Below are 23,029 nucleotides of genomic sequence, written 5' to 3' on the forward strand. Positions count from 1 at the left end.
GTTACTCCTCAAGGCCTGTTACCACAAAACATATGTACGTTACTCCCCATTGTACGTTACCATCTAAAGTAGGTCTGTTACTCCTTGTTATACGTGTTAGCACCCAATATATGTCTGTTACTCAGGATGGTCTGTTATCGTCCAAAGCAGGTCTATTACTCCTCAAGGGTTGTTACCATCTAAAGTAGGTATCTTACTATTCATCATACATTACCGACCAAACTAGGTCTGTGAATACGCATGGTCTATTACCACCCAATTCGGTCTATTACACTTCATTATACGTTACCGTCCAAAGTTGGTCTGTTACTCCTCCAGGGCTGTTACCACTCAAAAAAATCTGTTACTCCCATGATACGTTACCGTCCAAAGTAATTCCAACTTATGTTAATTATAATAGTTCGGTAATGTTTTATGAAGCGTATGATATACATGACGTGGGTAGGGTCGGGTTTCAAATTGTGTTTTTGTTTAGATTTTTAGGGGTTAAGTTTTGGGGATCGGTTCGAGTTGTCCTAAGCAAAAGAGCAAAAGCCGGTGCTTATAATAAAACAATTAAGCACATAGCACTGGCCTTTATCCGTGAAATTATTTGGGCAGAGGCGAAATCAGGGTCACAGAGGGGCCAACTAGTGCTTCACTAGGCGCCATGATACCTCTTGTCGCGAAGCTGGACAACCTGCTGCTTAATCCACCTAAGGAATGTTCCTCCAAGAAGGTCAAGGACGGGATGCGACTCCTCTCATAGATGGCATTGAAAAGACAAGCTCCTACCATGATAAGCTGTTAGAGGTGGAGGATCCTCTCCCGACGACCAAGTGCTGGATGAATGAGGCTCGCGACCTATGTTACAAAATGGAGGACTACATCGACAGCTTATTATGTGTGCAACCTGCGGATCCCTCCTTTGTAGCCAACAACATCAGAACAGCTAGATCCATCCTCAAATTCTGATCCTGCCTCAGATTGTTCAATCATGCCAGACCCCCCCCCCTAAGAAGCTTGAGTGGCACGAGCAGATTGCAGCAACGGTGTTAGAATTCAGGAAATACGCCCAGGAGGCGATTCAACGGCGAAACGTGTATGTTCTATCAGATTCCACAACTGAGAGCACATCGAGTCATAGAGTCATGTCTGTTAGCCATGTGCTTCCAACACCGCATGAAGAAACTGCCGTCATTGTAATTGATGGTCGGATGAATGAGTTTATCAACTCACTAGTGGCTAATGATGGGGTGGAGCAGCAGCAGCTCAAGGTGGTATCTGTTTTTGGATCTGCTGCCTTTTTGCTCTTCTGTTTTCTCTCCTTTCTGTTCCTTTTGGGTTGCGATCTGAATTTCTGGCCTTGATGGTTATGACTCTATTCCAGTTATGTAATAGCTAGTAGTAACTCGAAAAACTAGTTATGTTGGGTTTCCTTAGCGTTGATTGGCGTTAGAGTTTTACCAATCCTGACAGGATGATGTGTGGGAGGGGGGAGGGATGGATCCCTTCTCCAACATATCATCGTCAGATTGCCCCCCGCTGCGTTGTAAGTGTTAGAGTTGTGTCGAATATTGTGTACAAGATAGGTTACAGTTGGACTATGAGTTGTATTGTGTTTACATAGCATGTGGAGTCGTGTCCTAGTAGGACACCTATATCTTAGGCCTCTCTTATACAGCGGGGGTAGACACACGATGTAACCTATGCCAACATAATAGCACCGGAACGCAGGGGAAGCCGGCGGCATGTGTCGGTGTCCAGGGCGACCGGGTGCGGCATTGTGACGGTGTCATGGGGAGGAGCGCCCATAGTCAGGCCCCGGGATGTAGCCATATCGGTGAACCTCGTTCACAAATCTCGGTGTCGTTCTCGTGTGATTGCTTGGTCCTCGGATGATCGATGGTATGCCTCGGATTTATTCTAACAAATGGTATCATGAGCAAGGTTCGAGAAGGTTGCAGAATCATTGATCTAGAGGGAGAAAACACGAAGTTGTCGGCGAAATCTGACGACGTGCAAGGACTCGATCAGAATCAGCGGCGTGTGGTCGCATGGACCGACTGGTTGGTCGAAGCGGAAGGATTCGCGACGGCATGCGTCGTGCTTGGATATAGCAATCGGAAGCGGTGAAACATCAGTAGGGAGCAGCAGGAACTGCAACAGGAGCAAGAGTTATCAGCGAGATCTCCATGTCGTTGTCGGAGCGGCAACGACGGAACGTGCAAGCAGCGGAGTCTTCAGGACATTGATCACTGGATTGGTTTGGTAGAGGGGCAGTAGGCCGAGCAAGCTGCGGGGGCGCGCGGGCCAAGCGAGGCCCAAGTGCGGGCGTGGCACTGAGGGCAGGTGGAGCACGTGGCTGCTAGAGGAGCACGTGTGCGGCAGCCAATAAAGCGATGCGGTCTGCTGCGGCACTTGGGAGGCTGTTTGGTACGTGGCCGGCTCAAGGAGTGGCTGATTGATGCTGCTGGTGTGACCACAAAGAGCGAGGATTTGTTGAGAACAAAATATGCTACACACAAGAGACTTAGGTGCTATCGGTTGGAAAAGCTAATGGACTAAGAGCCTACAAAAGCACGCGGTGGAGTTTGGAGATTTTTCCATTGATCTTCGCAGTGAAGTGCACACGGGAAGGCTTATATGGTGGAGCTTGGCTTTATTTATTTGTACATGGTTTTGTACGAGGATGGTAGCGTGAGGGTCGATGGTGTGCGTGGCAAGGATAACGACATGTGTATAAGCTTTGTGGAGGTTGGAGCATGTCGTGCAGTCAGATATGTTCGGCTTGGTCGGACTGGACAGTCTGACGGATTGACGCGAGTCGGTTGGTACAGAAGACGGTGGTGGGATCGGCGACAACGACATAGGGGCGTGATGCTGATGGTGGCCGACTTCTGGGCATGGAAACACGTGGCGTAGGCCCCGAGGGCTTGTGTGGCTTCGACAAGACTATGGCGTAGGGTTGATTCAAGATGGTGCACACGGATGAAGTTGACAGGGCGCGAGGTGGACTGATCATCTACCATGGAGTCATGTTGAAGGTGGAGCTGGATTGAGGGGATACGGTGTAAGGATCCAGGGAATCGAAGCCTATTCAGCAAGAGAGCAAAGCGGGTGACATGCAGTTTGGACTGGAGCCCAGTAGTCTGATGGAAGCGTGAAACTCGTCATCGGTCGGTGATGATCGGTGGTACTCTGCACTGGGGGTTGAGTGGTGTGGTTTCACGACCCTTGAGGCTCGACTGGGACAGCGGAGGCTCAACGCGGTAATAGCGGCGAGGCGTGCGGCATGCACGGGCCATGGAGATGGGCCAGGGCTCTGGTGGTCATACATGTGATGAGACAACTGCGAATTTGACTCGGGATGACTACAAGCAATGGTGAAATTCCTTCAAGTTTCAGACAGGCGGTCAAGAAAGGAGCGGTGATGTTGAGTTTAGGTAACTCTTATGTGTGACACCCAATATGTGAGTTGTTCATTTTCACGCAGGTCGGTGATTAGTGTGTGATGGTGTTGGACTGATACTCTGGAAGTTGGGAGCACAAACTAGAGTAACAAGGAACTTAATTTTGCTCGAGTGTTGACCGTGGTCAAGAAAAGAAGGGAGGACTACAAGTTGCAAGTGGAGTCATATGGAGTATTTAGAGTAGCAGTGGTACTCATGGGATAAGCTCAAGTCCAATGTACATGGAAGTTTGACGCATTGACGAATTCAAGGTGGTGGAGAATATTTGGCAAGGTGGAGTTTGTTAGAGTTGTGTCAAATATTGTGTACAAGATAGGTTACGGTTCGACTATGAGTTGTATTGTGTTTACATAGGATGTGAAGTCGTGTCCTAGTAGGACACCTATATCCTAGGCCTCTCTTATATAGTGGGGGTAGACACACGATGTAACCTATGCCAACAAAATAGCACCGGAACGCAGGGGAAGCCGGCGGCATGTGCCGGTGTCCAGGGCGACCGGGTGCGATATTGTGACGATGTCATCGGGAGGACACTAGTAGAAAAAGGGTCAAATGTGAAGCACAATAGTGCCGGTTTGAATTTCAGCCGGCGTTCATGCCATGAACCGGCACTAAAGAGGCTGTGTCAGCCTGCGGTCAGGCTATGGCCTCACCATCACCATTTAGTGCCGGTTCGTACCACGAACCGGTACTATTGAGGTTATGGCAAGCTGTTTTTAGTCCCCCCTCGCTCCCCTAACAAGCCTTTTACCACCTTAAATATGTTATTTCTCAAACTATCACAAGCACTTGGTCTTCATTGAACTCTATGTGTAGAATTTGTGGCCGCAATATGAGTCTTCATTGGTTTATAAATCGTTGATGACTCATATTGACAATTCAGATTGTACACACAAAGATCATTGATAATCAAAGTATTTTTGATGTTATAAGATCATATTGACAATTTAGACTGTAAAGAAATATAAGATCATGATCTAAATGCTCTTATATTTTTTGCGTTAAGTATGCACCATTCAAAGCGACGCCATCAACTTTCAACCGTTTATGCCTTCATTTGCTATTTTTCATACATTTAATGATTTGTTTTGAGAACTAAATGACCTGGAAATTGAAAAGCACTATAAATGAACTCTGAAAAAGTTGAAACTTGGCATGGTATCATCATTTCACCCACATATCATGTTCAAAAAAGTAGAGAGGGTTACGGCAAAAACTGGATGCACTTCGTTTACAAATTGGACAATCTCTTTCAAAGTATTCGGGTTTATGACGAAATTAAACTCATCTGTTAGAAAGGCATTTCATTTTTTTAAACTTATTACAACTCCAGACTTTTTGTGCATTCAGTATGCACCATTCAACTGCTAGGCGGGAGGAGCTCTTAAGTACCGATTCCAACTGCTAGGCGGGAGGAGCTCTTTAGTACCGGTTCCAACTGCTAGGCGGGAGGAGCTCTTTAGTACCGGTTCGTGGCGAACCTTTAGCACCGGTTCGTGCCATGAACTGGTACTAATGAGGTTGTGCAGGTAAGGCTGGGGCCCCACGAGCACCTTTAGTACCGGTTCATGGATGAACCAGTACTACAGTTTCTTAGTAAGCTGTTTTTTAGTCCCACCTCGCGAAGAGAGAGGGACTACGAGCGATTTATAAGCCGTGAGTGCAGGGACGATGAAGAAGAGGCTCAATGCTCACGTTGCTTAGCTTCAAGCCTTCAGGAATATGGTAGACTGCACGGAGCTATGCGCAGTGCAGTTTACACTATTCCGAAAGGCTTGAAGCAAATTAATGAGCATTGCACCTCTTTTTTATTTTTAATAACTTATTACAACTCCGGACTTCTTTTGTTATGGCAAAAACTAATTGCACGTCGGCATTTCTTTTTTTAAAAACTTTGGTTATAACTCCAGACTTTGAGCATCAAGTTTTGCAGAAAAGAAAAAATAGCAGAAAAGAAAAAATAGCAGAAAAGAAGAAAAACTATAGCTGAAAAGAAAAAAACTATATAAAAAAACTACTCAGAAATAAATAAAAGAAAATAAATATAGCAGAAAAGAAAAGACTACTCAGAAATAAATAAAGAAAAAATAAAGCAGAAAAGAAAAAATTTATATTTGCTATTTTTCAATCGTTTACAAAATGACCGTGAAATTGAAAATCACTACAAAATGAACTCTGAAAATGTTGAATTTTGGCAAACTAGATGAAAAACTACTTACAAATAAATAGAAGAAAATAAATATAATAGAAAAGAAAAAACTATACAAAAAACTACGCGGAAATAAATAGAAGAAAATAAAGCAAAAAAGAAAAAAACTATAAAAAAAATTGGGGCGCTGCCCTGTGGGCCTGCTAGGCCGCGGGCGTGGAATTACAGGCCTTAAAGGCCCAGCAGACTCACAGGGCAGCACGCAGAATTTAGGCCCACAAGCCTGCTATATAGAGGAGTTCAAAGAGGTAGCCGCGGCTGGGTTTATAAACCAGTGCGGCTGCCCTTCGCCCGGCGAGGTGGGACTAAACTTTGGGGTGGCAGCGCGAGGCCTTTAGTACCGGTTGGTGGCTCCAACTGGTACTAAAGACCACCCTTTAGTACCGATTGGAGCCACCAACCGGTACTAAAGGCCTCTCCTATATATACAACACTTACGAAAATTTCAGTTACATCTTCCCACTTCTTCGCGTCTCCAACCTCTCGCGCTCGAGTCCCGTCGTCGCCGGCCGCCGCACCCGTTGCCCGTCGTAAGCCCGTCGCACGTCGCCCGCCGCCCGTCGCCCGTCGTCGTCCGCCGTCCGTCGTCATCGCGCCGCGGTCCGGCCCGTACGTACTCTCTCGCTCCCGCGTACCCGCGCGGCGCGGGCACCCGGCCCGTACGTACGCCGCCGCCCCCGCCCCGTACGCCGACACCCCCGTTCGTACGTACGGGGCGGCGGCGTACGAGGCCGCGCACTGCAGTGTACGTATACGTGTGTGTGTATGTGTGTGTGTGTATGTGTGTGTATGTGTGTGTGTGTGTGTGTATATATGACACACACATACACACACACATACACACATACACACACACATTTTTTTACTTATTTTCTGTTTTCTGTTTTTTAGAAATTTTAATTACATATTAATTAGCTAGGTATGTGAGATTTCAACTAGTTGAATAATTAATATAACTAGTTTATTTTTAGTAATAAAATTGTCGAACTAGTTTATTTAGGTATTTGAGATTTGAACTAGTTGAATAATTAGTATAACTAGTTTATTTTTAGTAAGAAAATTGTCGAACTAGTTTATTTAGGTATTTGAGATTTGAACTAGTTGAATAATTAATATAACTAGTTTATTTTTAGTAAGAAAATTGTCGAACTAGTTTATTTAGGTATTTGAGATTTGAACTAGTTGAATAATTAATATAACTAGTTTATTTTTAGTAAGAAAATTGTCGAACTAGTTTATTTAGGTATTTGAGATTTGAACTAGTTGAATAATTAATATAACTAGTTTATTTTTAGTAAGAAAATTGTCGAACTAGTTTATTTAGGTATTTGAGATTTGAACTAGTTGAATAATTAATATAACTAGTTTATTTTTAGTAAGAAAATTGTCGAACTAGTTTATTTAGGTATTTGAGATTTGAACTAGTTGAATAATTAATATAACTAGTTTATTTTTAGTAAGAAAATTGTCGAACTAGTTTATTTAGGTATTTGAGATTTGAACTAGTTGAATAATTAATATAACTAGTTTATTTTTAGTAAGAAAATTGTCGAACTAGTTTATTTAGGCATTTGAGATTTGAACTAGTTGAATAATTAATATAACTAGTTTATTTTTAGTAAGAGAATTGTCGTATCTGAGATTTGATGATCTAATTAAAATATTATTTGTTAATGAGTTTTTCTGTTTATTTAATGTTTTTATATATTTTGAGTTTATATAAATGTTTAATGTTTCACCTATATGAACATATACGAAATGTCATCTGACGACGAAAAAGATTTCATTATGTGCGAACACTGTGAAGACCAGCGCGGCCTGTGCGACAGAAATTTCCTTGTTGATGGTAGGCGCTTCAGCATCAAGCTGAATGAGACATTCGAAGTGGATACAGTAAGTCACAACGGCAATTATTATTTGAATGCAAAACTTATGCTTCATTTGCTTCAACTTATAATTTTAAAGCATGACTTATGCTTCATTTGCTTCAACTTATAATTTTAAATTTTCACTATTCTACTAGCGCATCCCCTGCCATGCAAGAATTTTTGTCTTGGATAAGATAGGTTTTAGTGCTATAGATGATATGGAGGTAAAGAGAGTTTACTTGAAGACGGAGCATGGATATACTTTCAACGTCAAATTATATAATGGAGACACATACACCCATTTTGAATGCAAAACTTGGCAAGCACTATGCAAGGCTTATGCATTCGAGCCTGATATGGTTATCACCTTTGATATTCGTCCGGAAGATGATATTGAAGGTAATATAGACATCTGGGTCGATGTGCAAATGCCTCCAGTTCTACCATTATGTGAATTCTTCTCAACCATGCATGCATATGTTTATGTCTTTGATACAGTTTATTCAAAAATAGTTGACAACTAATTTGTATTGTCAGCTTATTTCGGTTCAAGCAAACATGTTCGGCGCTTGGTAGACAGGACGTACTACTGCCCCGGGGCTCAACTAAACTGCGAGGAGATAAGTCATTATGTTTCATGGCTTGAGGATCTTAATACTGTCAAGACAAATTTTTTCCTGAACTTAGAAATGTTAGCACTCAAAACGTGCGGCCAATGGTGATCGTATTCAACTACGGTCACATCTATAATCAAAAGATGGTAAGATTTTAACTATTTGTCCTTAATTAGTGCATCTTTTGCATACATTATTTTTGAAGCTAAACTTTCATTGCTTAGTATATTAATTACTATACGATGTTCTTCAACAGGGACTTCCGATGACAGTTGTGCCTCAGTGGATCGACACAAAAGGTCGCATGTCAATGGTTAGCTTACGACCAAGATTTTCTACATTGCACATGAGTGCATTCAGGATTTCTGAAAGCGAAGAATGCTTAATAGTGAAAGATTGGAGCAAAATTGTTAACGATCGCAGAGAAGTACTAGGGGGCAGCAAGGAGAAGCGCAACCCAAGATTAGGAGACAGATTCATCTGCATGCTCCAGTATGATGAATCAGGAGAGCTATACATGTTCTATGCTATTCTACCTGAGAGGGAGCAGCAGGAGTAGCTAGTTCATGCTCTTAATTAGTACTTGTCCTCTCTCATGCATGTCCGTATTGTCCTGAACTTCGATGTTGGTGATGATTATGTTGAACTTGATGATATCTTTGCTTCTGTTATAAAGTGAATGTTTCTTCTTTAAGCTAGCCAGTGTTGGTGATGATTAGATAGCTAGCGGTAATGACTATGATGATTAAATAGTGGTAATTAATGACGACTACGATGATTTTTAGCTAGCTAAAGTTTATTTATTTATTAATATGCGATGATGATGATGATGATGACGACGACTACAACTCATTATAACGTAAAACAATCCTAAATTAAATTGATAACATAAATTTAATTGACTAATAAAAAATAAAACAAAAACCCACAAACATTTAGTACCGGTTGGTGTTACCAACCGGTACTAAAGGGCTCCCGGTCCCCGGAGCCGGCTCGTGCCACGTGGTTTCCCTTTAGCACCGGTTCGTGCTGAACCGGTACTAAAGGGGGGGCCTTTAGTGCCCACACTTTAGTGCCGGTTACGGAACCGGCACTAAAGGGCCTTACGAACCGGTGCTATTGCCCGGTTCTGCACTAGTGGGAGCGCCCATAGTCAGGCCCCGGGGATGTAGCCATATCGGTGAACCTCGTTAACAAATCTCGGTGTCGTGCTCGTGTGATTGCTTGGTCCTCGGATGATCGATGGTATGCCTCGGATTTATTTTAACAGTAAGTCCTGGAGTCTGTGAACGTTTGATTTCTTTATATGAAATCGGAGAGGCAAGCTCTCTTTTATCAAAAAAAACACACTTGCTAGAGTGATGTACAACAAATTTGGTAAAGAATACCATTGTCGAGGTTTTGTTCAGGTGTCCAGAAAACCTGGTATGAAGAGAATTTTCGGTGACATGCTCTCACAACTCCAGTGGCAGGATCCCCGAGAATATCATAATGAGGTTCAGCTCACTGAGAATATCAAAACATATCTGCGAAACAAAAGGTAGTACTGTTTTTCTGTGTATGAAATAAACTAAGACTCACCTGTTGCCCTATTCTCTAAACGCTGACATGAATTATTTATTTACATGCAGGTATTTACTTATTATTGATGATGTATGGGCTGCATCAGTATTTGATATTATTAATCATGCTCTTCCAAAGGGTAGTCATCGCAGCAGAATAATAACAACTACACAGATCGAAGACGTTGCACTAACATGCTGCGGTTATCAGTCAGAGCGTGTTTTTGAGATGAAACCCCTAGATGAACATCACTCAAGAAAGCTATTCTTTAGCATACTTTTTGGCTCTGAAAATTATTGCCCTGAACAGTTCAAAGAGGTTTTAAACGAAATTGTTGTACTATGTGGTGGCTTGCCGTTGGCAACAATCAGCATAGCCAGTCTTTTGGCAAGCCAGCCTGACATGACAGAGGATCTGTTGAAGCACATCTCTGAGTCATTAAGCTGTTGTTTCTCCGCAAGTTCTACTTCCGAAAGAACGAGACAAGCACTGAATTTGAGCTTCAACAATCTTCCTCAGTACTTGAAGACATGTTTGCTGTATCTTAGTATGTATCCAGAAGGCTTCACATTAAGCAAGCATGATTTGGTGAAGCAGTGGATGGCTGAAGGTTTCATCGATACCACAGAAGAGCAAGATAAGAAGAAACTTGCAGAAAGCTATCTCCATCAACTTATTGGTAGAAGATTCATCCAGCCTATACGTATCAACTACTACAGTGAGGTGTTGTCCTGTGTAGTTCATGACACGGTACATGATCTTATTGCACAAGAGGGCTGTGGAAGAGAATTTCATTGTGGCAATAAACTACAGTCAAAAGAGTGTGGCACTTTCTCATAAGGCCCGTCGACTATCTCTCCTGTTTGGTGATGCAAGATATGGCAAGACACCAGCAAACATCCTAAAATCACATGTCCGCTCACTTGCCTTTTCTGGAATATTGGAGTGTATGCCTTGTATTACAGAGTTCAAGCTTCTTCGTGTCCTAAACCTCCAACTATCTGGTCATGGTGGCGACGACGATGGCCCTCTAGACCTCACTGGGATTTCAGAACTTTTTAAACTGATATATTTGAAGATATCGTGTGATGTCTGCATAATACTACCAAACCATTTGCTTTTGGAGACACTAAATATTATGAATGCAAGAGTCACTTTTGATCCACAGGATATCCGTCTCCCACACTTGTTGCACCTCAGTATTCCTATTGACAGAAATCTGAGAGCTTGGTCATTGAGTATGAGCAGCTTTGGCTACCTGCAGGATCTTAATCTCACCACTTCTTCTGCACCTCCATCATTTGCAGGGACAGACATTGAAGATTTGGGTTCGTTAATCAGTGGACATGGCAACCTGAAGACTGTAGTGGTGACTCATGGCTCATCGGTTAAAAATATTGTGGTTCACGATGCTTCAAAAGAGACCATTTACTGGAATAACATGGAACCTCCCCCGCTCCTCCAGAGATTTGAATTTTCACCACACATCGGGTGCATATTCTCACGAATACCTCAGTGGGTTGAGAAGCACGAGAACCTATGTATTTTGAAGATTGCAGTGAGGGAACTGCTGATGAATTGTGTTGGCATTCTCAGAGGGTTGCGTGCCCTCACTGCTCTGTCGCTGCATGTGGAGACAGCGCCCATTGACAAGATCATCTTTGACAAGGCCGGGTTCTCAGTTCTCAAGTACTTCAAGTTGAGGTGCACGAGTGGTATAGCTTTGCTAAACTTTGAAGCAGATGCAATGCCTTCTCTCTGGAAGCTCAAGCTAGTTTCCAATGCCAATCCCCGAATGAACCAACATCAACATGGTACTGCAGTTATCATCATTGGTCATATGCCAAGCCTTAAAGAGGTCTCTGTAAAATTTGGCGGTGCAGCTGCTGATGTAGAGTATACTTTGAGGACATTCGTTAGGAATCATCCGAGCAATCCCACAATCAACGTGCAATTGGTGGATTATAGTTCCTGTGGTGATGAAAGCACAAAAGAGAAACCACGACCAGATGAGATTCTAGTGGAAGAACCAAGTGGATCCAACAAACAACAACCAGATGAGATTCAGCAGGATGAACCAGATGAATCATACAAGCAACAACCGGATAAGATTGTGGAGGAGGAAGCAGACGTATCATACAAACAACGAACGGATGAGATTATGGAGGAAGAGCCAGAGGAATATGACAAGACACTGGAGAGACTAGCTGATAAAAGGTACTGCCAATGTTCACTGTAAAAACAAGGAAATAGGCCCTCCTCTACTTCAACTTTGATGCTTCAGTTAACCTGATTTAGTTTTTTATGTTCTAACGAAGCAAGCTAAATATGTCTTGTAATCCGGATTTGTAAGGTCACTGGAGTCTCTGCGTATTTTTAGTTTTTTACCTTGGACGAGCTCATGTCCGCCACCAGCAACTTCTCGGAGGAAAACCTCCTTGGCGAGGGCATATATGGTAGCACCTACAAGGCCACCATCGACGGCAAGCTCATGGCTGCCGTCACAAAATTGACCTACAACATCCGGCTGGTACTTTCTTTAGCGTCACTGTCTAATCCTGCCTTCGGCTGGAAATTTGAATCACTAATCACATCACCTCATTGAGTAAATGCTTTCATCTGTGATCGATCAGCCGGAGCTGCAGCATCTTGAGAGGATGCGCCATCCTAATCTGGTGAGGCTGCTGGGCTACTGCGACCATGGCATGGATAGTATGCTCCTGTACGAGTACATGCCGAGGGGCAGCCTCAAGTACCACCTCTTTAATAATAGTAAGCATGCGTGGTGATTTGGACTTAATTGATTAATGCATGCAGCATGGTTAATTCACTAATTGTTTGTGTGTGTGTGTGTGTGTGTGTGTGTGTGTGTGTGTGCAGATCTCATTTCGTCCATATCATGGTCAACACGGCTCAACATTGCCATCAGAGCAGCTAAAGGGCTGGCTTATTTGCGCGAGTCAGGCAATCACATAATCTACACTTTCAATGCTTCCAGCATTCTGCTTGACTCGGTGAGTTCTGCACATCACCTCGTCATACTATACTATACACCTGCCTTTTACCATTACCCTAGCAGATCACAATCAATTTTTGCATGTTCCCAGTTCAGGAAAAAGAAAAGTATGTTTTTCATCTCTCAACTTGCTGGGTTGATCACCTTTTATATATTTAGCCATCCAACTTCAAAACCAGACAAAATGATCCCTTGGCTGTTGCAACTTGCAACCGGACATTTTTGGTTCCTTGGCTTGCCCTGGGCAGTTGAATTGTTGGCTTAATTAGCATGGTTTTCAATCTAAAAATTGTACAGCCAAGCTGTGAGGTTTTGGCCTGTCGAGCAAATTATCAATAAGTATGGACTAAATAATTTTGCAACCTGTGTTTTGTGATATGATTTTCAGGATTATACCCCAAAGCTGTTTGGCTTTTGCTTGGGGAAAAAGGATCCAGAGAACAAGACAGCAGGAAGCGACGTGTATAACTTTGGTGTGGTGCTCCTAGAGCTGCTGGCTGGGCGCCCGTGTGTCGACGAGAAACGACCAAGGCAGGAAAGAAATCTGGTGGAGTGGTCGCGCCCCCACCTGCTTAGCGAGGGCAGGCTGCACCATATCATGGACCCGAGCATGAAGGGGCAATACTCAGTCCAAGAAGCGTGGCGCACTGCGACGACCGCGTGCCGGTGCCTGGAGAGCGCGCCCAAGAAGTGGCCATCCTTGTGTGAGGTCGTGGAAGCCCTTGAGCCGCTGCTAGCACTTGGCGAAGAGCACCGCCTGGCGACGAAGAATTGGCTGCCAGTCGAGGCCCATCCTCGCCACCGGCGGCACCCACAAATCCAGATACAGAGAAGTCCGGTCTCAACCAGCAAGAGGAACATTGCGGTGGGCACGCACTTGGCCATGCTGGCCACGCTGCAAGACAAGCTCACCGAGCTGATGCAGCAGGAGTACAGGCTGCTCGCTGGCATCCGTGAGCACATCACCTTGTTCTGGCGAGAGCTGAGTGACATGCATCTTATGCTAGACTACTACGAGTCGATCGACGACCCCGATGTCCAGATCAGGAGCTTGGATGCCCAGGTCCGTGAACTCGCCTACGACACCGAGGACTGGGTCGACCTCTTCAACCACCATATCGACGCCGGCAGTCACGACGCTAACGCTTCCACCTCCTGGTTCTCCCGGTGGATCCGCCATGGCATTGACAGGCTCATCGACCGCCATTTCATCGCCACCGAGCTGCAGGAACTCCGGCAGCGCGTCATCAAGGTGAATGAGCATTTCCACAGCCACCGCCGGCAGATCATCATGGCAGGGCCCACTGTCAACACCCGGCTCATCGCGCCCTACTTGGATAGCTCTAGCCTCGTTGGCCTGGACCAACCACGGGACGAAGTGATAAAGATGGTGACTGGAGCCGGCTGGAAAAAGCTCGAGGTGGTGTCTATTGTTGGGATGGCTGGCTCTGGGAAGACGGCGCTTGCCAAGGAGGTGTATCGGTTGATCAGTTCGGAGTTCAAGTACCATGCAGTCGTGTCTGCTGGCCAGAGCACGGACATTGTGAGGGTGCTCAGTGATATGCTATCCCAAGTGGACAGCGAGTACAGAGGACGAAGTGATGCTGGCGATCTGACTGAATGGAGCTTGATCAGCAGGCTGCATGAGCATATTAAAGATAACAGGTATAGTTTCTGTAGATAGTTTTCAGATCTCATGCGCCGGCTTGCATTCTCGTTAGCTTCTTATAGGCAGGTACTCTGTTAGCTAATCCGGTTAATCCACTTCAGTTGTTACTGACAGGTGTTTTAACCAGAACAGTTAGTTCACCCTATCCTTTTTCAATTAAAAGATGTTGGATCAGCAATCATCGGCCATCATTCATACTAATTTTTTTGGCTCCAGTACACCGTCATTCTGTGGCAGTTGCCATACACAATCACTGATAAAACTTAGTCTGGTTTCCTCTTGGTTCACATACTTTCTGATTCATTTCCCTTGTCATTAAATAGGTGTCTTGTTTTGATTGATGATTTATGGAGTGTGGAAACTTTGTGGAGGATCAAAAGTTGTCTTGCGAACCATCATGATAATAGGATACTCACAACAACAAGAATTGAGGAAGTTGCAAAGGCCGGTGACCATATTTACAGGACTCGTCTTCTTAATGAAGCTGATGCCGAAACTTTGTTTTACCAAAGAACTTTTGGGAATGTGGTAACGTGCCCTCCCCATTTGAAGGATGTTTCAGATCAGATCATGAGAAAGTGTGGCGGCTTGCCACTCTCTCTAGTGAGTGTCGGTTGTTTGTTAGCTAGAAAGACACACACGGAGGATGAGTTTGAATGGTATGGACTGGAATGGCAGGATTCAGAGTTAGAAGAGATGAAACAGACCATCAAACTTAGCTGCAGTAATCTTTCTCGTCAACTCAAGGCATGTCTAATGTGCCTAAGCATATTTCCAGAGAACCACGAGATTGAAATAGAGCGTCTTGTGAGGCTTTGGATTGCAGAAGGGTTCAGCCATGATGATGAGAGAGGCACAAGCAGAGAGGAAATAGGAAGACAATACGTCAAGTGGCTCATTAGCATAAACCTAATCCAGACATCACAGCTGAATCATGATGGCACTGCTAGGAGTTGCGTTCTTCATCCAGTAATACACGACATCATCGTCTGTGACTCCATGGAAGATAACTTTGTTACTTTGATCCATGCTAGACAGCAAGATGTCCCACCTGGCATTGGCACTGTGCGACGGCTATCTTTCCTGAATAGTGGTAAATATGATCACGATGCTGCACAAATTGATGGGGCAAAGGTATCTCGCACTCGCTCGGTCACTGCCTTTGGTCACACCAGTGGCATACCTCCACTAAATGAACTCAGTGTACTGCGAGTTCTGGACCTCGAAGGTTGTGAAGGTCCACTGCCTTGATGGTCTCTGCAAATTGCTGCTTCTGAGGTACTTGAACCTCAAGGGAACAGATGTCAGTGAGCTCCCAGCACAGATTGGGAAGTTAAGATTCCTGGAGACACTGGATGTGAGATCTACAAAGGTGAAAGAGCTACCTCCTAGCATTCTCAGGCTAGAAAAGTTAGTGCATTTGCTCGCTGGGAATGCCAAGTTGCCGAGTGGAATAGGAAAGCTGAAGTCACTGCTGTCACTTTCATGCAGCAATATCGGGAAGAGCGCTGATATGAAAGTCCTTCAAGAGCTCAGTGAAATGGCAAGCTTGAGCGAACTGGAATTATTTTGTGATGATACTCAGATGTCTGGGTATAAGAAACAAGCCACATTTCCAAGCAGTGGATTTCGGAGTCTTAAGAAACTGTCCATTTGGTGCAGCTCGCCATCAGTGACCTTTGTGGCTGGCGCTTTGCCGAAGGTTGAAGTGCTCGAGCTGAAGTTTGAAAAATGCCTTTCAGAGTCAAGTGGCGTGTCTGGCATAGAGCATCTATCTGGCCTGAAGCATATGCTCATCGAGTTTGTGCAGCGTGATGCAGCGACAGTAGCTGCTGTCAGCAAGTTTGCTGAGACAGCCCACCCTAATTGTCAAGTGATCACCGTGAACGTTCGTAGGGAGAGCGAAGAATAGGTTTTGGAGCATTGTGCCCATTTTGATTCTGAGCAAGCACGTGGGATGCAATATACTTACCTTCTAACGGAGGCAGTTAAGGGCATTTGACGTTCGTTTCAAAACATTTCTTTAAACAAAGTGACGCTTTCATGATATGTGTAGTGACTAGTGAATCGGGTCTTGAATAAGTGCGCTCCTATAGGTAGGCATTGACGCACCTCAAATGTTCTTTGCTTTTATGCCCAGGGTATTTGTTGATGGTATTTTTTTCTTTCCAGTCCAATTTGAAGTAAACTATGAGGATACGAATCCAAACGTTTGCATCCAAATAGGGCAGAATTGTCAGAATATAATAGTGTTAATACAGCCTAATACACAAAATTTCGGCAATGGCAGTATTTCCACCTACACAGTTCATGCTGCCTACTACTCTGCACACAGATGTACATATCCTGAAGCTAATAGATGAAGCCTCAACAAAGAGGCCCAGAGAGGACTTCCGTGCGGTTTTCACAGCAGACGACGTGTACAGAAGGAAGGACACATCTATTGCCTTCGAGCGGGCTCTGCTGTCACATCTATATCCTGAAGTTTGATTGGACTGCTACCGCCGGTCCTGGTGTGAGAGCTAGGACAGGGAGAACAAGATGATGGCCGTTGCTGGTGCTTCGCTCGCCTGCATCGCTCTTTAGGAATCGGAAAGGTGCATGTCCACAGAAGACTCAGAACATACTTGTAGATCCTCATGTACTACCTGAGCATCGCCTTGAACTCATCTGGGCTGTCGTAGGTCGCCGGCGTGCTGATCATACGCTTTCTCGTGCACTATCGAATCATTGAGGAGCAAGGTGGTGCATCGGCTGCTCCAACTCCGCCTCCCGGTCTGCTGTTCTCTCATTCAGGAGGTACACAGGTATGAAGTATGTACTCTGAAGCTCACGTGAACAGAACACTGCTACAAAAAGGGAAGACATGATTGTGAGTTCCAAAAGAAGGAGCCAAAGAAACATCCTGCCCTTGAGTTGGTAGCTGTTTTTTTTTTGTTATTTCATAGTATTTCAAGTTCTGATGCATCTCATGATCGAGAGTTCAGCTGTACCATTTGGTCGCATGTACTATCTTTTGAGCAGGAAAAACAAACAGATGTGACATTATAATGCGAGCTGTTTGGCCATCTTTTTTTATATGAAGATGTAATTAAGCCAACAGGCTCAAATCCACATACTTCATCGAGGCCAAGTGAGTGATTTGCTCTCATCAAGGTCTTCGAAAACACATGGCATATTTTGATAGCAGTAATGTCAGTTAATATCCACACGAATTGTTGTCCACTTGGTACTTTTTTTTTCGCGAATACGCAAAGCTTGCGCATCTTTCATTGATAGAAGGAGTTGAAATGAGAATACAGAGGCGGTACATCGCATGGCACAACTAAGGATGGTGTGAACATGGTGCCCGAAGCAGAGAGAAGTGGGATGCTCAGCTTAAACAGGAGCTACAACACAGCGCTAAACTACCCAGACCAACAAAAACAGCTCAAACTAAGACAATGCCCTAACACTCGGAATCTAGTACTAGACACGGCATAAGCAAGCAAGACAACGCGTTCATGAAGGGGAACGCCGCCGTCGTCCGATCCAAGGAACTGGATCTAGGGTTTCCCCCGCGCTCGAAGAGGGGCTCGAAGAATAAGCCGTGGCAGCGCCTCCAGGAAGGGTATGGCACCCGCAGGTCCACTTGGTACTAAATTCCTCCATTTCACTGTATTTGGTACTACTAAATTATGAGTGGTTAAGCACCTTGCAACTTTTGTTTTCACCTGTAATCAAACTTGTACTTCTGCATCCACAAGGAAGGAGGAAGAAGAGTAATATGTTACTACTTCCTGTCCTTCTGCATCCACAAAGTGGAAAGTAAAAGGAAAAGCTAACAAAGAGGTAATGTGTGCAAGCAAGGAACCATGGAGGGAGGCAATTCAGCTACCAAAAGGGAAAGCAATTCAGCTACCTCCTCTCAGCAGCACCATTGCACCCATCTATCTGCCATAGCATTGCTTTCCTCACCTGAGAGCTGAGATCTGCCACCGAGGTGAGTGAAATCCTCTTCGATTCGATCAGCAAGGGGATATATATTAGGTGACTAGACACATCTCTACGTCTGACATATAGTATGTCTTTGCGTTGGCATGTATGTATAATTAAGCTGCTTCTGTTTTCGCGTGCAATGTCAGATCAGCAACAGTAATTTGTGGACCGGGAGCGGGGAATTAACCTAATCTGCGGCCGATGGGTTTGATATCATATCTTTGATTTCCGGCGAGGCGACGTCGTATCTTCATCAGGGGCTAGCTGGATCTATTTCTTTATTGAACTATTTGCTCGCTGCTGTCCTCCTCCACTAGATCTGCTTGCCTTGCTCCTCTAGCTAGAGGTAATACTTGTACAAACTGCATCTCGTACATAGACAGACATACATGCATATATAAACACAACACAAGTAGTTAATTAATTGTTTCCGTTTTTGCTGTGTCAGATCTGCAACATTTGTGTGCCCGTCATGGATTTATTTTGCCGCTGCTGCTAGTACGAGTTGCTACTTTCTTTGGCGAAGATCAAAATGGATGATCCAGAATTTTTGGTTAGTACCTCGATCTCTCCTTGGTGACCTCTCGTGAGAATGGGAGTTGTTGTTTTTTACATTTTACAGTTGTTTGTTCAAAACTTGATTTTTAAGCATGTGCACCACAGTGGTAATCAGCCACACAGGGAACACTTAGACATCCAACATCCAGCATTACAAAAGTGCACCTAGTTCTTCTTCTTCTTTCCTTTGTTTTCGTTTCACATTTAAACTTTCCTGACAGTATCCATTACTTGACTAACCTTATAATTAACGTTGCACCATTCAATGTCCCAATTTATTTGTGTAAAAAGTGCAGCTATTGAAAGTATGATCAGCGATATATGTGCCATGGAAGTCATATCTAACACAAATTTTCATTACTACAGAGGGTATTCGGCTTTGATGATGCCCCCAGAAAGCTGCCTGACCTTCTGCTGTGGTTAGAGTCAGATAAAAGAGCAAAATCATTCTTCCTCCATGGCTGGAGTCACACTAATGGTGTTGGAGCCTCTACTATTCTTAGAGCTACGGCCAAATTCCTGAAATATGGAAGAATTGATCCTGACACGAGGAAGCATTTTGGACAAATTATCCATGTAGATTGCTCTCTCTGGAAAAATAGAAGAGCTATGCAGAGGGCAATTTCGGTGGAGTTAAACCTTGGCCATTTAATGCATGTGTTTGATAAGCATGATGAGGATGACGATTTTAGAGGGATAGATATCTGCTCTAGAGTAGAGATACCAAGCGTCGGAAGTGAGATCAATGCATGTCTAAGTAATGAAAGATTTATGATGATTTTTCATTATGGAGGAGAAGAAGACATCGATATGTCAGAGTCTGGCATTCCTAATCCTGAATTTGGACCTTATGCTTTAGGGAAATTGTTTTGGAGCAGTTATGGAAGATTTCAACTTTTTGGGAGAAAAGAGAAGTTGAAGGCCAATTCTACTTGTTCTAGAACAATTCGTTTATTATCCAAGGATGTTGCAATTGAAAGTCAACTATTTTATCAGTCATTGCACAAAGAAGCCATTGAAGTGATTTGTTACGCCGGCATGGATGATGTGAACCCAAGAATAGTTCTGGACTGCTTCTTGTACTCACTTTTCCTGACAACACAACGACACTGAAACGTTGACTATGGTTGGGATGCTCATGCTTGCAACTACTGGATATGTGATGGTATCCTTCAAGGGGACAGTGCCTACAAGGTTGGCAGCGCATTGTATGGAGTTATACAAATTGCATCCTATCCACCCAGTATAGAAGAATCATCGTCGAGATATTTTTATGAACAAAGAAATATATATGGAAACTGGGTTTCAATCTCCTCAAACCAACTAGGAGCTCAAGATATCTCAACTGTTCCAGACAATACATCATCCTATTTCCTAACATTTGGAGGAGATGGTCGGCTACAACTATCAAATGATATGTTTCAACTAGCCAGCAACCTTCGTGTGCTGAAACTTTGCAAGTGCAACTTTGATTTTGCATCCCCTCCTTTCCGATGCTGCAACAACCTAAGATTTCTTTGGCTTGACCATTGCACAAACACAGGGGAGGAGCAAGTTGGAGGGCCATGTTTCCCAAACCTATTGGTGCTTGACATACGCTTCACAGACTTTGTCTTGCTAGCAAAGATGATGGAGCTCATGACAAATCTTAGGGAGGTAAACACCAAGGGTGTCTCATGGAGGACTGTATGTCATGCATGGAAAAAACTACAGAACCTTCACAAGCTACGGGTAACTGAATCCTTGGATCTGTTCACAGTGGACACCTTATCTTCCATAGATATGATGAATCTAGAGCTCCTTGACTTGTCTGGTAATATTCATATGAAATCATTGCCTGCAATGTCATCTGCTGGAAAATTGAAGATGCTTGTTCTTGATGGTTGTTCTAGCATAGAGCATGTTGAACTCGAAGGAGCCCCTCCACTGCTTGAGAGTTTTAGCTTTGACGGTTATGGCCCAGCATAGAACTGGACACATCCCATACAACTTCCAAAAAAGGAACTGCGTCCCAAATCTCGCACTGCTTTATTTCAAGAAGCCAATGTGAGAAGGATCTCCCTAAATGGTTGCGCTCGAGTGCACACCATTTTCTTGCGTGCATTGCCCAATCTTGAGGAGTTGGACCTCTCTGGCACTGCTGTTAAAACACTTGACCTGGGTGCAATGGATATCCCACGACTCAAGAAACTATTCCTGCTGGGTTGGGAGCAACTCCGTAGCAATCTCTTGGAAGAAAGACACCCTTCACTGGAAGTTTTACATGTAGACACTCAGGGGAGGAGTAGAACAATGATATGTTGTGGAGAACAGAGGTCCTATAAATTTGAGGCACTTATGGGTTTTACAGATGGAAGGTTACTTTTGTCTGCAATTATGGGACTCTATATGAGTATTGAGTATAACTCCAAGGTGCAGCGCCATATGTCCCCTACGATCCAAAGCCATGTCAACATCACTAAGAGTATCGAGGAAATTGGGTCTAGTCAAGAGGGCTTGGTTCCAGCTTGGCACTTCTTACCATACAATGATATTATCCTTAACAAGGATATCGCCACATGCTCGTCTTTGGGTGTTCATCTCGAGATTGGTGAAGGAAGCCACCATTTAGAGAGCATCAATGTGGGTTATTTTTTCATAGAGAGTAAAGTGGAATCTAGGGCTGGAAAAAAAGCTCGAAGCTCGTGAGCTAAACAAGTAGCTCATGACTCAGCTCGAATTGACTCGAACTCGAAGAATAACGAGCCGAGCCAAGCTTTAGTTTAAGATCGTTTACATACCAAGTTAAACGAGCCAATCTCACAAGTACTCAGGTGACTCGTTAAGCTCGGTAAAAAAAATTAATGTTTTTAGGGGTAGTAAAATACAATCACTAAACACCTTGCGTCCCAGCAGAAGGCCCAACCGCTCAAGGCCGAGCCACCCAGGAGACTCACACGTACATGACCACATATGCACATTCTAAATTCTTAGTTAATATTTTTATCGTATTTGTAAGGTCTAATGTTCATATCTTTAACGAGCTTAACAAGCTAAACGAGGCAGCTCGCGAGTTATACGAGTCGAGCCAATCTTGAATTTGAGCTCGTTATAGTAACGAGTCGAGTCGAGCTAGCTCGTTAATGAAACGAGTTTTAGCGAGTCGAGTCGAGCTGGCTCGACTCGGCTCGAATTCCACCCCTAGTTGAATCATTACATGTGCATGACAATATCTCGATCACAACTATTGTTATAGGGAAATCAAGTTATTGGGAAGTTCTAGAATGGTGTCATGTTGAGCGGTGCCCCAAGCTGGACATTCTCTTCCCTAGTTGGGTTAAGCATAAGAGGTTTGGTCAAATAAAGATATTTTCCGCATCTGATCTCCCGATGGCCTATTGCATCTGGAATGAAGGCATTCCATACGGCTACGACAACTTTTGCAAGCTACAACACGTATACTTGAGCAATTGTCCTCGGCTGGTGTTTGCCCTCCCCATTTCCTCCACCTTGCCAAACTTGGCGACCATTCAGATCGAATACTGCCAAAATCTCCAACTTGTTTTCCCACTGGATGACAACAAGAATGCTGAAAGGTTAGCATCTCGTGTCACATTCGAGAAGTTGAAGCACATCAAGTTGTACCATCTCCACATGCTGGAGCAGATATGTGGAGCCAGAATTATCACCGCGCCGGCCCTAGAGACAATCAGCCTCAGGGACTTCTGGGGTCTGAGACAACTACCAGCCGTGTCAAGCCAAGGACCCAAGCCGGTTGTTGACTGTGAGAAGGACTGGTGGGACAAGCTGGAGTGGGACGGCTTGGAGTACAACCATGAACCGTCACTCTTCGAGACACGCCACTCGGCCTACTACAAGAAGACACTCCCGAGGGTCTCTGTTCTAAGGTATGGTTTGTTCGATATGGATTTTGTTTTGTCCGTAGATAGGATTGACTGAGCAGGTGTCTTTGAAGTACTATATGACTAACGTTTTCTATATTTTTGTTCTTTGTTTCCTAGGTAACCTGGATATAAAGGGAGGCCGATCAGCTTACATGGTCAATGCATCAACCAATTGGTGTTATAGTCAAGTCGTGATCTCACTCACAGCTCTTTGAAGT

At 44.1% G+C, this 23,029-nt stretch overlaps 2 pseudogenes; both read left to right on the forward strand.

The window, feature by feature from the left end:
* The first annotated feature begins 649 nt into the window (after window positions 1–649).
* Window positions 650–16,303, forward strand: LOC147956724 (uncharacterized; annotated as a pseudogene).
* A 371-nt stretch (window positions 16,304–16,674) lies between these two features.
* Window positions 16,675–22,932, forward strand: LOC147956725 (uncharacterized; annotated as a pseudogene).
* Window positions 22,933–23,029: the final 97 nt, after the last annotated feature.

Source organism: Triticum urartu, chromosome 7A (assembly GCF_056163025.1).
Source record: "Triticum urartu cultivar PI428250 chromosome 7A, HENAU_Tu73, whole genome shotgun sequence".
NCBI classification, from domain to species: Eukaryota; Viridiplantae; Streptophyta; class Magnoliopsida; order Poales; family Poaceae; genus Triticum; species Triticum urartu.